Source organism: Bubalus kerabau, chromosome 1, assembly GCF_029407905.1.
Source record: "Bubalus kerabau isolate K-KA32 ecotype Philippines breed swamp buffalo chromosome 1, PCC_UOA_SB_1v2, whole genome shotgun sequence".
Lineage (NCBI taxonomy): Eukaryota > Metazoa > Chordata > Mammalia > Artiodactyla > Bovidae > Bubalus > Bubalus kerabau.
The window spans coordinates 251945710-251960989 of NC_073624.1; the positions used below are offsets into that span (position 1 = coordinate 251945710).

At 42.6% G+C, this 15280-nt stretch overlaps 1 long non-coding RNA gene across 9 annotated transcripts in view; it reads left to right on the plus strand.

Annotated features, from left to right (window-relative positions):
* LOC129638614 (uncharacterized) overlaps positions 1 to 15280 on the plus strand; it is a 107163-nt gene that overhangs the window by 24935 nt on the left and 66948 nt on the right. For 8 of the 9 annotated variants that reach the window (XR_008707939.1, XR_008707936.1, XR_008707940.1 and 5 more), the window contains one exon: positions 4792 to 5008. This is a non-coding gene — a long non-coding RNA (uncharacterized LOC129638614). Of the gene's footprint in view, positions 1 to 4791; positions 5009 to 5190; positions 5339 to 15280 lie in introns of all 9 variants that reach the window. The other variant, XR_008707941.1, reaches the window with a different exon arrangement.

The window sequence follows — 15280 nt, forward strand, 5'->3', positions numbered from 1 at the left end:
CAGACTATTCACTCATTTGGGCTTCCCTGGTGGCTCAGACAGTAAAGAATCTGCCTGCAATGAAGGAGACCCAGGGTCGATCCCTGGGTTGGGAAGATCCCCTGGAGAGAAGGGAATGGCAGCCCACTCCAGTATTCTTGCCTGGAGAATTCCACGGACAGAGGAGCCTGGCAAGCTACAGTCTATGGGGTTGCAAAGAGTCAGACAGAACTGAGTGACTAACACATAAACATTCACTCATTTATTAAATATTTATTGAACCTGACTATGTGCCAGACTCCCCTGCCTACTTTCAGGGAGCTGATTGGCCAGTGGTAGCTTTACTTCAATGAGGGCCTACTATGTGCAAGGCTTAATCTAGATCTATTATTAACGTGGTCTCTGATCCTATAGAATAATCGGTTCTACAAGAGAAGAAACAGGTTCAGAAATGCTTGGTGGCCTGCTCACAGTTGGTGAATGCCTGCGCTGGACTTGACTCTGGTCTGATTGGCTCCACAGACCCCATTCTTTCCTTTTCACCGTGTTATGTTTGGCTGAGAGCACTTGGAGCTAATGGCTCTTAAAGAGGGTCTTGTAGATTTTTATCTCTCTGACATGTCGCATTCTGTAAGGCCTTGCAAAACAGAAAGGCCCAGCGTGGGGGTGGGCTCACTAGTGTTTTTACTGCTTGACCTTCCTGGAAGGGTGTCACGACCTATAGGGGGCATGTGAGCAGCCGGTCAGCTAGGCAGCCAAGTCGCAGACCAAGTGTGCAAGGGGGTATGCATGAAATATTGGAAAACTGCAAAGTCAGTTTTGTTTCACAACTCTTGCTAACATCTTTATGGAAGTGAAATAGATATACCATGAAAGTCACAGTTCTTAAGTTTCCAGTGAATTTTGATAAAAATTATACATCTGCGTAACTACCACCCTAGAACGTATATTGCCCTCTATCAGTCAAATTTTACCCTGTAGACACCACCATTCTGATGTCTCCCTCCACTGCTTGGTTTAGCTTGTTCTTGAGCTTCATATAAATGGAATCAAACAAGATGCAATGCCGGTATCTGCACTATTCTTTTGACTAGGGCACTGTTTCTGAGATACATCCAATGTTATGTTATTAGTAGTCATTCTTTGTTATTCTGTGTAGTATTGTATTGTCTGAATATACTCTGCCATTTATTTTTCCTTTCTCTTGTTGAACATTTGGGTTGCTTCCAGTGTGGAGCTATTGAATGAAGCTACTATAAACATTGTGCAAGTCTTTTACAGATAAGACTTTTCATCTTTCCTGGGTAAATAACTAGGATTAGAAGTGCATAAGAGAGGCATATATTTAAAAAGAAATTGCCAGTTTCAATTTCACCTATGGGCTTTCCAGGTAGCACTAGTGGTAAAGAACCCGCTTGCCAATGCAGGAGATGAGAGACACAGACAGAGGTTCCATCCTTGGATGGAAGATCCTCTGGAGAAGGGCAGGGCAACCCACTCCAGTAATCTTGCCTGGAGAATCCCAAAGGACAGAGTCTATAGCGTGACAAAGAGTTGGACGCGACTGAAGTGACTTAGCACGCAGTCACAACAGTTTCAAAGTGGTTGCATACATTTCATACCACCAATGGTTCGAGAGTTCTAGTTGTTCTCATCCTGGCCATTCAGGTATACTCATTCTTTTTAACTTTAGCTTTTCTGGTGTGTGTGAAATGGTAAATCATTGTGATTTTAATTTGCACTTATTTGATAATTAATGATGTTAATTAACTCTATTATTATGTGCTTATTGGCCATTTGTATATTTCCTTTTGTAAACTTTGCAAGGCTTTGTTCATTTTTTTATTGGGTTGTCTCTTTTTTATTGATTTGACTGTAAAAGTTTTCATATATTAAGATACAGATCTTCCTCAAATATATGCATGTAACAAAGTTTTCCCCATTGTGTGGAAAACTGCAAAGTCAGTTTTTTAAAAGTAAAATTTTCCTGTGAGATAGCTGTAAGGTTTTAGTGCCTGCCTCATGCTAATTACAGTACTTGATGGACTGCTTTCATCTTTCAAGGTTTCTTTTCAATTGGCCAGAAGAGAGATATTGCAGAAAGAGTTTTCATTGCTTATGTCCTCCCAATGTTTCCCCTTATAGACACTCCTCTGAAGTTAAAATGGGAACATGTGATTCATCCTGCAAAAATTTATTTTATTCTGTTTAAGGATCAGATTTATTTAATTAGAGGAAGTAAAAATGGGCAAATTAAAACAACAAATCTAAAAACTGTTTTTTCCCCAAAAGGAACATTTAGAAAGATGTGCTAATTGTTTAAAAGTTTTCTTTTTAATTATAAAGGTAAACATACTTCATGTAGCACAAGTTGACAAATATTTTTAAAGACATGAAAACTGAGTACTGAAAGTTAAAATAACCAGTTCATTTAAGAATTAAATAAAACAATCCACAGATTTCTGAATTTTAGGATTAATCTCTATTTTGCTTTTTTTTAGACAAACCATGCTATATTTCTTTCTGAAAACAAATATGTTAACAATTTGGGAGCTATCACTAGAATTGGTTCTTGACCACATACATAATCAAGTGACATCCTGTAAAAGGCCGAGAGAAGGACTTGGGCTTGTTAATTTCCAACATCAAATCTATTACATATATCTTCCTGTTTGAACTCTCACATAATTGAAGAGGACCAAATAATGATCTAAGGCTACATTAGGGGAAGGAAGCATGAATTTCAGCCAAGTTTTATCCTCTTAAGTATGTATGAGCTATAGCTATGAAGCATTTTTCCCATTTGGACAGTACTGTCTGGGTGACTATTCAGATCTTCTTCTTAACTTTTGGACCTAATCCCTTCAGGGACAAGACACATCCAAGGGTGGGTTTCTGACTAGTTTGCTTATCTAGCTCTTTTGGTGTGTTCCTGTCCATTCGAGGAATCTAGTTTCCTCTTGATTCCTGGATCATTTTTTCTGTTATGGGCTGAGTTGTGTCTCTTCAAAATTCCTGTGTTGAAATCCTAACTCCCCAGTACCTCAGAGTTCACTGTATTTGGAAATAGAGTCTTTAAAAAGGTAATTAAGTTAAAATAAGGTCACTCAGGTGGGTCCTAATGCAATATGACTCATGCCCTTAGAAGAAGAGGAAATTTGATCACAGACATATACAGAGAGAAGACCTCATGAAGACACAGGGGGAAGATGGTCATGTACAAGCCAAAGGGAGGGGCCACAGGAGAGACCAACATGGCCAACACTCTGATCTTGAACTTCTAGCCTCCAGACTGTGAGACAATACATTTTTGCTGTCTCAGGCATCCAGTCTGTCGTGGTTTGTTATGAAAGTCCTAGCCAATCAATATAGCCTCTAATGGACCATCAGGGCTTCCCTGGTGGCTCATCAGAAAGAATCCGCCTGTAATACAGGAGACCCAGGTTTGATCCCTGGGTCAGGAAGATTGCCCAGAGAAGGGAATGGCAACCCATTCCAGTATTCTTGCTTGGAAAATTCCATGGACAGAGGAGCCTGATGGGCTACAGTCCATGGGGTCACAAAAAGTCAGATACAACCGAGCAACTAACATGCAATGGACCATGGCTCCACCGTTGTGAATATTGAGTACTACTAGATATGGCAACCCACTCTGGTACCCTTGCCTGGAAAATCCCATGGACAGAAGAGCCTGGTAATCTATAGTCCATGGGGTTGCAAAGAGTCGACTGAGCGACTTCACTTTAACTTTCATTCAATTTTTATAAAAGGGCTCCCCAGGTGGCACCGGAGGAGGCAATGGCACCCCACTCCAGTACTTTTGCCTGGAAAATCCCATGGATGGAGGAGCCTGGTAGGCTGCAGTCCATGGGGTCGCTCGAGTCGGGCACGACCGAGCGACTTCCCTTTCACTTTTCACTTTCCTGCATTGGAGAAGGAAATGGCAACCCACTCCAGTATTCTTGCCTGGAGAGTCCCAGGGATGGGGGAGCCTGGTGGGCTGCCTTCTATGGGGTCACAGAGTCGGACATGACTGAAGTGACTTAGCAGTTGCAGGTCAGGACAGACCCTGAGCTAAATGGCAGCCCACGTATTACTCAAAGGCTCAGAACATTTACATCAATCATTTCTCATTTTCATTCTTTCATATTAAAAAAAAAATCAAAGTTGTAGTTTACTTGATGGTTTCAAAATATTACATACATTTGATTTACTATGTATCTCCTAAATTCTACGTGATTTTCTACAAAATAGGCATTCATGTAAAAGATAGCAAACAAATATGTTTTTGGACTTTCAGAGAAGGAGAAAATAATCTTTAGATGTTTAATCATAAAACTTTTTTTCTTGGGGGAAGTTACTGAACATTTCTATACTACAATTTCCTCTCTAAAATGCAGGAATAATAGTACCTACCTTTTGGAATTTCTGAGACTCAAATAAGGTTTTTACTTAGAATAGCATAGGCACATAATGTGTATTAGGAACAATGCTTTGGAATCTTATTGATTCTTAAAAGATTAAGCAGTTCAGGAATAAATCTGCACAAACATACATGCATATACCAGTGTTGTTTTCTTAATGTGCTTGTATTGATTTGGGGGGGTGAGGCTGTACCACACAGCTTGTGGGTTCTTAGTTCCCCAACCAGGTATTGAACCTGGGCCGTTGGCAGTGAAGGTGTGGAGTTCTAACCACTGGACTGCCATGGAATTACCCCTTGTACTGATTTAATATCAGGACAAAAGGAAAAAGTTTGAAGATGTGAGTACCTATTCTGAGAAGTGCTGTTATCTTTCCTGTTCTTTTTAGCACTTCCAGTCGCTTGCCTTCAGGAGGGCATTGAAGGGTCTTCATAAAGACCGACAGGCCTTTCCTCTGCGCTCCTTCTGGACTCCATCACTTCAGGACCAAGCTGGGACCACTTCTCAGGACTGACTTTTGGACCCTCTGACTCTGCCTCCTGCCCAGTGTTTCCTAAATTCTCCCGTTTCAATAAATGGAATTGAGAGAAGTCGTCTTCCCAAAGGTCAGTAAAAAAAATTTTTTTGATAGATTAAGAAGTAGATTCTTTAATATGGAATGCTTTTGAAAGATACAAGGGGGCAGGCAAGAGAGCTCTGCCCTGGGGTGAGAGAGGATGGTTATGTCTCAGATCTTGGGTGACTTCCTGTGGTGGGCCGCCAACTGAGGACCCTTCGCTTCGTGCAGGAAAGGATTTAAGAATGAGCCATAGTAAAGTGAAAACAGGTTCACTGAGAGAGATACGCAATCTATAGGCAGAATGTGGTCCATCTTGGAAGGTGAGGGGCCCTGAGAAAAACACCCTCTACAGACAGAGTGTTGGCCATCTCAGAAGGTAAGAGTCCTGAAGGTCAGTAAAGACCTGGTTAGCTATTGACACCTTAGAGTTTATTACTTAAATGAGGTAATCACATTTCTCCTCCTGATGCCAAAGCTGAAAGTGGAGGTGAACTGGTATTTGAATGTTAGCAATGAGGCAGGAAGGGCAGGCCAGAGCAGCAGGAGGATGCTCAGGAGTGTGAGGCTGCAGGAAGCAGACACAGACCACGCTGGGAGGGGAGCACGTCCGGGGGCAGCAGGATAAATGTATGCTGTTTGCAGTATTGTTCAGGGCCCTGGGAGCCTGCTGGTGCCTAAAGAGGACTGAGTTTCTAACTCACCCTCGTGTCTTTCCCTTCTCCCTCCCACCACTCACGTTATTGACTTCTGGGTACAGGGCCACCTGAGGCACAGCACTGCTGTAGATGAAAGTTACCCCTTCAAGCCTCATGTTTTATTACCTAGCTCCCCCACCTCTCTCTCAGCTTCCCTTCCTGCTGGGCCCAGGACTAATCTCCTCAGTCCAGAGCTTACTGTTCATGCCCACATGGCCTGGGTCAGGGCTCCACTGGGGCCCCATGTTCAGACTTGTGTTTCCTCCTCTAGAGGCACTCAGTACATTCTCACCCCTTTTGCCTGCACAGTGTCACTTCCTTGGGGAGGCCTTGTCTGAGCCCCTGAGTGAAATCAGGCTTCTCTAAGACATATTCCTGGTGGCATAACCTGTCCTTCCCTGAATCTGCCTCTGTTGGCAATGACACATTTATCTGCATGATTGGTGATTCACATTTATATCCTGTGTTAGGTTGTAACCCCTAGAGGAAAGTCACATTTGCTTTTCTTACCACTGTGTCCCAAGGCCGAGTACAATGTCTGGCATGGACTAAATTCCTGATGAATGCTTGTTCTGATGAATAATGAAAGCCCCTTGGAGCATGCTTATGATTCCTCTGCTTGATATCCGAGGAATGAAGCCGTCCTCATCATCTAAGGAGGCCAGTATGTGGACATGAACTAGGGTGTTCAGAGAGTAGCCCAGGTGTTTTCAGCGTCTCCTAAGGCTCTGGCCCAGTTGACTCCTGTGCCTGTGGATCTTGGGATCATTCAATGTGCATGGATGTAGAAGGAGGGTACAGGGGGCCTGCTTTTTTGTGAGACATGCTCCCTAGTGTTTATGGAGACTTATGGGTTTGTAAGTACCTCTAGACGGAGAAGGCAATGGCACCCCACTCCAGTACTCTTGCCTGGAAAATCCCATGGACGGAGGAGCCTGGAAGGCTGCAGTCCATGGGGTCGCTGAGGGTCGGACACGACTGAGTGACTTCACTTTCACTTTTCACTTTCATGCATTGGAGAAGGAAAGGGCAACCCACTCCATTGTTCTTGCCTGGAGAATCCCAGGGACGGGGAAGCCTGGTGGGCTGCCATCTATGGGGTCACACAGAGTCAGACACAACTGAAGTGACTTAGCAGTAGCAGTTGCAAGTACCTCTAGAAGAACAGAAATTGGTGACAGATTCTCTTCTCTGTGGAACTCAACTGTTGCTTTCTTCCATGAGGAGGACTGTAATTACATAAAACCTTTTTTGGGCTGATTTTGCAATTGTTGACAAGTGGTGAAAATTTGCATTTTCTCTGGATTTTTCATGGTGCTGGTGTATTTATTACTTTATATGGTTATAGCTCAAAGGCTTTAATAGAATGACTTATTTCTCATTTTTGCGGTTAGTAAAAATAGAAAAGCCAAGCCTCACTTACTTTTGTAGTCTATTTTGGAATTTTGATTATTTGTTTGAAATGAAGCTAGTTCTTTTCATAATCATGGAACAACTGCCAAACCTTGCTCCAGTGTATCATATGCCTGAGTTATAAAGATGAGGGCTGCTTTCAGCTCTGTTACCTACAATGTGTATGTCTACAAGTGTTAAAAACTACCCAGTGTGAAATGTGCGTTTTAGAAATACTTGCAGTTATTTGAGGTGTTCTTTTTATTTGCTGAGACTGGAAGCTGGGGACTGTTCAGTGCTGAGTGAGAGTTTCTAGTGCTCTGTACTCCATGGTGGGGTTGTGGGCAGAGGAGATGGATGTAAAGGTGTGAACTGAATGATTCATAGTCTGCTTATTTAATGTTTGGGCAGCAAAAATACAATTACATAACTGAGAACCAGAGACCATGCCTTCTGGTTGAAATGTATTTCATTACACTGAAGATTTGAGCTTCAGAGTTGACCTTAATAATTCATATTTGGCAGAGACCCTTTGGGTCAATGGGAGTGAACTGGGGAAGGGACTAGAGGACCGGTTCCAACTCTGTTACTTTCTATCTATGTGATGTTAGCCAAGGTATTTAACCCCTGACATCTCACTTCCATCTGTAGAATGGAAATTGTAATAGCTGCCCTAACCACCCTTATGGCGGAAATGAAGAGGAACGAAAAAGCCTCTTGATGAAAGTGAAAGAGGACAGTGGAAAAGTTGGCTTAAAGCTCAACATTCAGAAAACTAAGATCATAGCATCCGGTCCCATCACTTCATGGGAAATAGATGGGGAAACAGTGGAAACAGTGTCAGACTTAATTTTTCTGGGCTCCAAAATCACTGCAGATGGTGACTGCAGCCATGAAATGAAAAGACGCTTACTCCTTGGAAGGAAAGTTATGATCAACCTAGATAGCATATTCAAAAGCAGAGACATTACTTTGCCAACAAAGGTTTATCTAGTCAAGGCTATGGTTTTTCCTGTGGTCATGTATGGATGTGAGAGTTGGACTGTGAAGAAGGCTGAGCGCTGAAGAATTGATGCTTTTGAACTGTGGTGTTGGAGAAGACTCTTTGAGAGTCCCTTGGACTGCAAGGAGATCCACCCAGTCCGTTCTGAAGGAGATCAGCCCTGGGATTTCTTTGGAAGGAATGATGCTAAAGCTGAAACTCCAGTACTTTGGCCATCTCATGCGAAGAGTTGACTCATTGGAAAAGACTCTGATGCTGGGAGGGATTGGGGGCAAGAGGAGCAGGGGACCAGCTGCTGCCCTGAGCCATTGTGTTGAATCAGCAGATCGGTGGTAACGTGCCTGAGCTACTAATATAGCTGCCTCTACATTTCTAAGGTGAAAAGCAATATGACTGCTGCTTCACTTCTATACTCATACAAATATGTATCCATGGCACATACTGATGGGAAACGTAAAGTCAGGGCTGGCAATATCATTTGTGGGGCTGGTGTTAAATGAAAATGTGGAGCCTTTTTTTCAGAATACAAGAGAACTGTTTTACCTTTCTTCTGCAGTTTCATTCTGGGCATGTCATGGTGTTTATTATTTGCTATTTACTGCTATGCACCCTCGGAGAAGGCAATGGCACCCCACTCCAGTACTCTTGCCTAGAAAATCCCATGGATGGAGGAGCCTGGTAGGCTGCAGTCCATGGGGTCACTAGAGTCGGACACAACTGAGTCAGTTCACTTTCACTTTTCACTTTCATACATTGGAGAAGGAAATGGCAACCCACTCCAGTGTTCTTGCCTGGAGAATCCCAGGGATGGGGGAGCCTGGTGGGCTTTCATCTATGTGGTCACACAGAGTTGGACACAACTGAAGCGACTTAGCAGCAGCAGCAGCAGCAGCAGCTATGCACCCTATCTTATGGGATAATTGTATGGTAAATGCACCTCACAGGGGCCTTGGGCTCTATACCATGACTCACCATCCAGGGACCTCCAGCCCTCCCTGCCATATGCCCAGGATCCCATCAGGGGTGGAGAGTGACAACAGCCAGTGTGATGGGGAAGGAGAATCCTAGGCAGACAGTAAGAGGTGAGATGTTGTGTGAGCCAAGTTTCCAAGCTTCCAGGACATTCACCAGCAGCCCAGTGGGCTTCACTTATAAAACACAAATTCAAAGATAAAATTAGTAAGAATTTCAACAGAGAACACTGAACTCCAGTGTGGGGCCCCTTTGAGAACAGATCCCTGTGCAATTGTAGTATTTGTGTATCCATCAAGCCTGCCATACATATAGGGAAGAGAATTCTGGGAAATGTGGTTCAGCCTAGACAAGTTGACACATTACAAAGCCTTGCGCACTACTTCCTGCACTTTTTTCAAAGCCAAATACCATAATGTATTGAAGCAAAAAAAAAAAAAATTACCCACATAGCCTTGTTATTTTTCTAACAGTCTGGTAGACATAAGCGCAATCCTTACCATAGCATTGACACTAGCGTTTCTCAACTGCTACTTCCACTCAGACCAACTTTTGACGTAACGTTGTTGAAGACATACTGTTTCTCACCTGTGCCAGTCCTTTATAATTGAGAACTATAAATATTACAGTTGGCTTCTACTGGCTGATGGGGATTTTTGTATAGTTGAATTTTCCACCTTAACTATGTCTTTGAGATTTCTCAGACGAGATGTTGCAAGATGCTCACTGACCGTCTTATTGGGAGAGACAGTCCTCCATGTGCCTCTGTCTCTTTACCTGTCTAGTGCGGGGCCCTGAATATGCTCTACCTGGGCCATTTCTCACAGTTATGTTTGCAGAGAAAGACCTTAAGAGATGAGGTAACGTCTCCAAGACAAAAAACAGGCTTACTATAAAAGCACTGGATTCCCCAGACTTAGTGTTTGTATTCATTTTCTAGGGCTGCTGCAGACTGTATAGTTTAAATAGCAGAATTGTATTTACTAATAGTCCTGGAGGCTAGAATTTCAAGATCAAGTTATTGGCAGGGTTGGACTCTTCTGAAGTCTCTCTCCTTGACTTGTAGACGGCCATCTTCTCTGTGTGTCTTCACATGGCCTTCCGTCTGCACCTATCTCTATTCAAAGTTCCTCTTCTTATAAGAACACCAGTTGTATTGGATTGGGGCCAGCCCCAGTGACCTCATTTTAATTTAACTGTCTCTTTAGAGACCTTATCTCTAAATACAGTCGGAATGAAATGCTGAGGGGTTAGAATTTCAACATATTCACTTGGGGGAACATAATTCAGCAGTGTTCCTTCCTATAACACAACCCACACCCTCCACACCGTCACTTAGGACTTAGGGGTCAAGAACACAACACAAGTCATGCTGCTTGCTGTAATATGAGTAATAAAGCCTTTTGTCTTTGACCCAGGGATCTTTTGTCTTCTACCAGCATCCAGGAAACAGTAACAGGCTAAACAGGCTTACTGTGAGACTGTAAGTGGGGTAAAATAAACCTCCATGCTTGATAAACCTTGCTTATGATATTGAAGACAAACATCCTCAATAGTTTCTCGCGATGGATCCAAATGCAATGATGGTGATTTTAATACCGGCCTGCTTATTGAGACATTACCAATTGATTCTCTTGTTTTCTTTCTTCTTGGGGTGAAATTTGTCCTTCAACCCTCCATTCCTTCACAAGGTATTTAAATCTTTCCTTTTCTCTTCATGGAGCATGCATGTGTCAAGGACTCCTGTGCAGTGGTTTATCCCCAGGTTATGGGGCTCACTGGGACCAGCTTCAATTCCACTTCATTCCCTGCTCTTGTGGCTGAAGAATCCCTTTTCTTACTGCTAACTTCAGTGAGAAAAGGACACCTGTGCCCTCCTGTTTACCTACCTGTTTTGTGACTGTATGTCCACGGACATATATGGGTGCTGCAGGATGGCATCTGGGCTGTGAGCTAGAGGGATGAAGCTAGGCTTCACCAAGAAGTGCCCACCCTTCAGAGTTTAGGGGATGACGTAAAATTTCTTGCCAGGAAGGCTGGTAGAGAAGACATTCTAAGTTCACAATTTAATCTTTCCTCATGGCCCTGTTATGGGCTGGATTCTTCCCTCCCTCTAAAGTCAACCCCCAGTACTTCAGAATATGACTGTATTTGAAAATATGGGGTCTTTAAAAAGGTAGAATATTAAGAAAAATGAGGTTACTAATGAGCTGGGCCCTAATAACCTTCACTGGAAAGAGACAGAAGAATATGCACATGAGAAAGAGAGTAAGGCTTTTACCAAAGATGAGTCTGCAAAGCAAAATTCCAAAGCAGGTCAAGAAAACTAACAGCTTCCGCATTAAAGAATTGAAAGAGAGACTCACTTAAGTGCTTTTGCTGCCTCAGGTGGAGTTTTTGCATAATAGTCTTCCAGTCACAATTTTAAACCTTATAGTCTGATGGCAAGGTGACACTTCAGGGAGATTGCTTCTAGAAGGTCTCTATTAGCCATCAGCTCCCCACCCTTCCTGCAGAGCAGGAAAAGCATCTTGTAACAGAAGACCTTATTTACAACTTATAAATAGCTTGCCCTTCAGGATGTTACTGTAGACACATTTCCATGAATGTAGACTTGACAGGAGAAATCTTTTGACATTGATTCTTTGGTTTTACCCCCTGAACACTAATAAGATATACTAGATAATAGAAATAGACTTCACTAATCGGTGGAAATGCTGTATTGGTGTCAACTGCTTTGTCTGAACCAACCAATATACACAAACAAACACAGCTTCCCATGGCTACCCAACTTGTGCAGCTAAGGTGGGGGTGGTAACAGTGTTGTATATGCTGTTGGATTTTAAATGATTGTGAGGCCTCTGAGTTCTTTCAGTGTACATAAAACTTATTTAAAGTGGGATGCAGTTTCCACCTCAGTAAAGAGCTGGTTGTTGAATGTCTACATCCGTGTGCCTATTTTAATGCTACCCATCTGTTTGTTGAGTCTCTGTTTGTTGAAGGAAGACATTTGGCCTGTATCCTAAATTGTCAATCCATTGCCATCATTATTTTGTGTTCCTAGGAGGTACATACACCAAATACTTTCTAGATGCATTTTCTATATAGTAGTAAGTTAAAAGTTTGTCCCAGGACAACATTATGATCTGCTGTGCTTGTGTCCTAGGCAGGACTGCATGTAGACTGAGAGAATTCCTTTTGCCTCCCTATACTAAGGTTTTGCCTTTGTCCATCTCTTCTAGGTTCACTCTCTCTCTTAGCTCTCAGGACACTACCATTCTCACTAAAAGGAGCTGTTTCTAGAAAGTGAGTTCAAATTGAGAATTTTCCCAAAAGGTCTTGAATGGAGCTGGAGTAAGTGGCCTCAGTTCAGTTCAGTCACTCAGTTGTGTCCAACTCTTTGTGACCCCATGGACTGCAGCACACCAGGCTTCCAAGTCCATCAACTCCTGGAGCTTGCTCAAACTCATGTCCATAGAGTCAGTGATGCCATCCAACCATCTCATTCTCTGTCGTCCCCTTCTCCTCCTGCCTTCCATCTTGCCCAGCATCAGGGTCTTTCCAAATGAGTCAGCTCTTCACACTGGGTGGCCAAAGTATTGGAGCTTCAGCATCAGTCCTTCCAAAGAATATTTAGGACTGATTTCCTTTTGGATTTACTAGTTTGATCTCCTTGCAGTCCAAGGGACTCTCAAGAGTCTTCTCCAACACCACAGTTCAAAAGCATCAATTCTTTGGTGCTCAGATTTCTTTATGGTCCAGCTTTCACATCCATACATGACCACTGGAAAAATCATAGCTTTGACTATACAGACCTTTGTTGGCAAAGTAATGTCTCTGCTTTTTAATATGTTGTCTAAGTTTGTCATTGCTTTTCTTCCAAGGAGTAAGTGACCTACTCTACAATAATAAAGTTTCCAATGGAAAATTGACATCAAGATTTTTTCCCTTGGGATATAGAAAAGCATCATCTAAAAATTTACAAACATGTATGCCTTTTACAGTAGGGATTATAAGAGGCTGACCTTTTGCTTTGAGCAAAACAACTTGAGTTAGCCCTTTTACTCTGGCAAATGTAAGGCAATTTTTTTTTTTTTTCTTTTCTGATTTTGGAGAAAAAACTTGAATGCTGCAACCATTAAATGTTTTGTTTAGTAACTGACAAAATTTTTCCTCTGTAAAATTAGATATGTTTCCCCCCTATATTTAGAATTAGATATCACTATGATTAAAATTATAATTTGTTATAATTTGTATTTTGGGGAGAGGGGTGTGTGTGTGTGACTTAGTGTTTCATCACATGTGTATGTTTTTCAACCCCTTGCTTGTAGGAAATCAAAAGTAGAAACCTGCTTATGACAACAGTGGTGTGCATGCTTCATCTTCTTACCTCTTATTGGAGGCAAGATCAAGAGCTTGACTAGGCTAAATTGCTGGTGTCCCGCACATGATCTTATCTCATTTTGATTAAGCCATACTTTGAAAAATGCATTCTCTAACTTAGAGATGCTTTTTGAGTTGGATGGCATACAATCTCAAGGGAATCGTTACTCCCAAAGTGAAACATCCTAGAAAAAGGATATTTCTGGAATAAAAATTAGACATCTTTGAATTGAGGAGAAAAGGATGCTACTTTTTTTCGAGGGCCAGTGGTTTGTTGGATCCTAACCTTGAAGTGTGAACATTGATATGTGTGGAGACATGGCAGGAGCCAAACTGGAAGCTGGCTGGATAAGAGCCTCTGAGGTCGATTTGGGGCTATTGTTTCTTGGAGTAGCTAATTTTAACAAGACTTATAAGTTATTCTCTGTTACATTTCTGTTTTCTTCTAACCATCAGTAAAGACCTTGAAAGTTACAAACTGATTTCTGAGGACCAAGGAGTTCTGGTCCGTGTTTCAGAGGACTAACACACAGAAGAGGATTGTCCACTCCTCGAGACTGGAATGGGACTTCTGGCTGCAGGCACCAGTGAAAGACTGCTAAATCCAGCAGAGGAGCCTTCCTTGAGGGTGTAGTTAGGAAAGGCAGTGCATGGCAGGGCAACAAAGAAGTTCCAGTGCAGAAATCTGGGGACTTTTGCTGGGGTGGAAACTGGTGAGGATTTTTGGAAATTGCTAAGTAGGTCTAGGCCTAGATTCCAGGAGCTGGGATCATGGGACCTATGTCATAGTGATTTGGGAATAAAAAAGAAGTGTAATCTCATTTCCTAGTCATGAATTGGTGACTGAGTGTGAGGTTACATCTCCCCTCAATTTGGACTCTCTTACTGAACTTCTTGGGTCTTTTGAGGTATGAGGGACTCTCCTATGGGGGAAGACCTAGCCCTTCTGCTTGCTCCATCTACAGAGAAAGAAGGAAAGAGATCTCGAAAGGGAAGGGATGCACAACAGTGAAGAGGAGAAGAGAAGCTGATTTTCCTTCCACCTTCGTCCTCTAGCTCTACTGAGCTGCCATATACTGAGGGTTCCAGTGAATCCCAGACCCACTTCTGAGCTCTTTTTCTATGGGTGTCATAAGTTGGCTACTGTCAGACTTAATGTTACTGCCATCCTAATCTCTGCCCTCTGCCTCTTCAGTCCTTCACCCACTTCTGCCTTCACACACTACCTTCTCCCAGCCAGGGCTGTGCACCCATCAGGCTAGGTGGGCACAGTGCCAAAGATGTGGGGATTTTCACAGGCTTCTAAGGAAGATTAAGTTCCCCCTAAATCTTGCTGCCTACAAAATACAAACAGTTTCAAAATAAAAATTAGTAGATCTTGAATTAAAAGTTTGAGACCTCATAGTTACAGACAAATTACTTTTCATGTGAAGCATGGCCATATTCTAAAACATTTGTGTCATGTGGGTTGGGTGCAGCTTCCAAAGCTGAGAATTCCTGGGTCCCATCAGGGTCTTCAAATAGAAACTTGTTCTCACTGCCTCTTCCACACCAGCCCCTGCCTCAAATCTTTTTCAAATTATCCTGTTACCCACCCAGATGTCCTCAGCTAGAGTTAATATCTAGGATACCATCCAGCAGAAAAATACAATAAAAGCCCAATGAAGAAAGAAATGCATTTCCTTCCCAAGGCCGAAGTCCCTGGTACTTAGACCACTATACTACCAGATGCTGATTTGGAGAACTTGCCCTGTGGCTTAGGGTGATGCAGGTGTTCTGTTGAAAGGGAAGTAACTCAGGCTTGAGAGAGAAGTGAGATGCTGCTGGCTGATTTCTTTTCATCCAATCCCCAGTAAGCAGGCTGCTTTTTTCA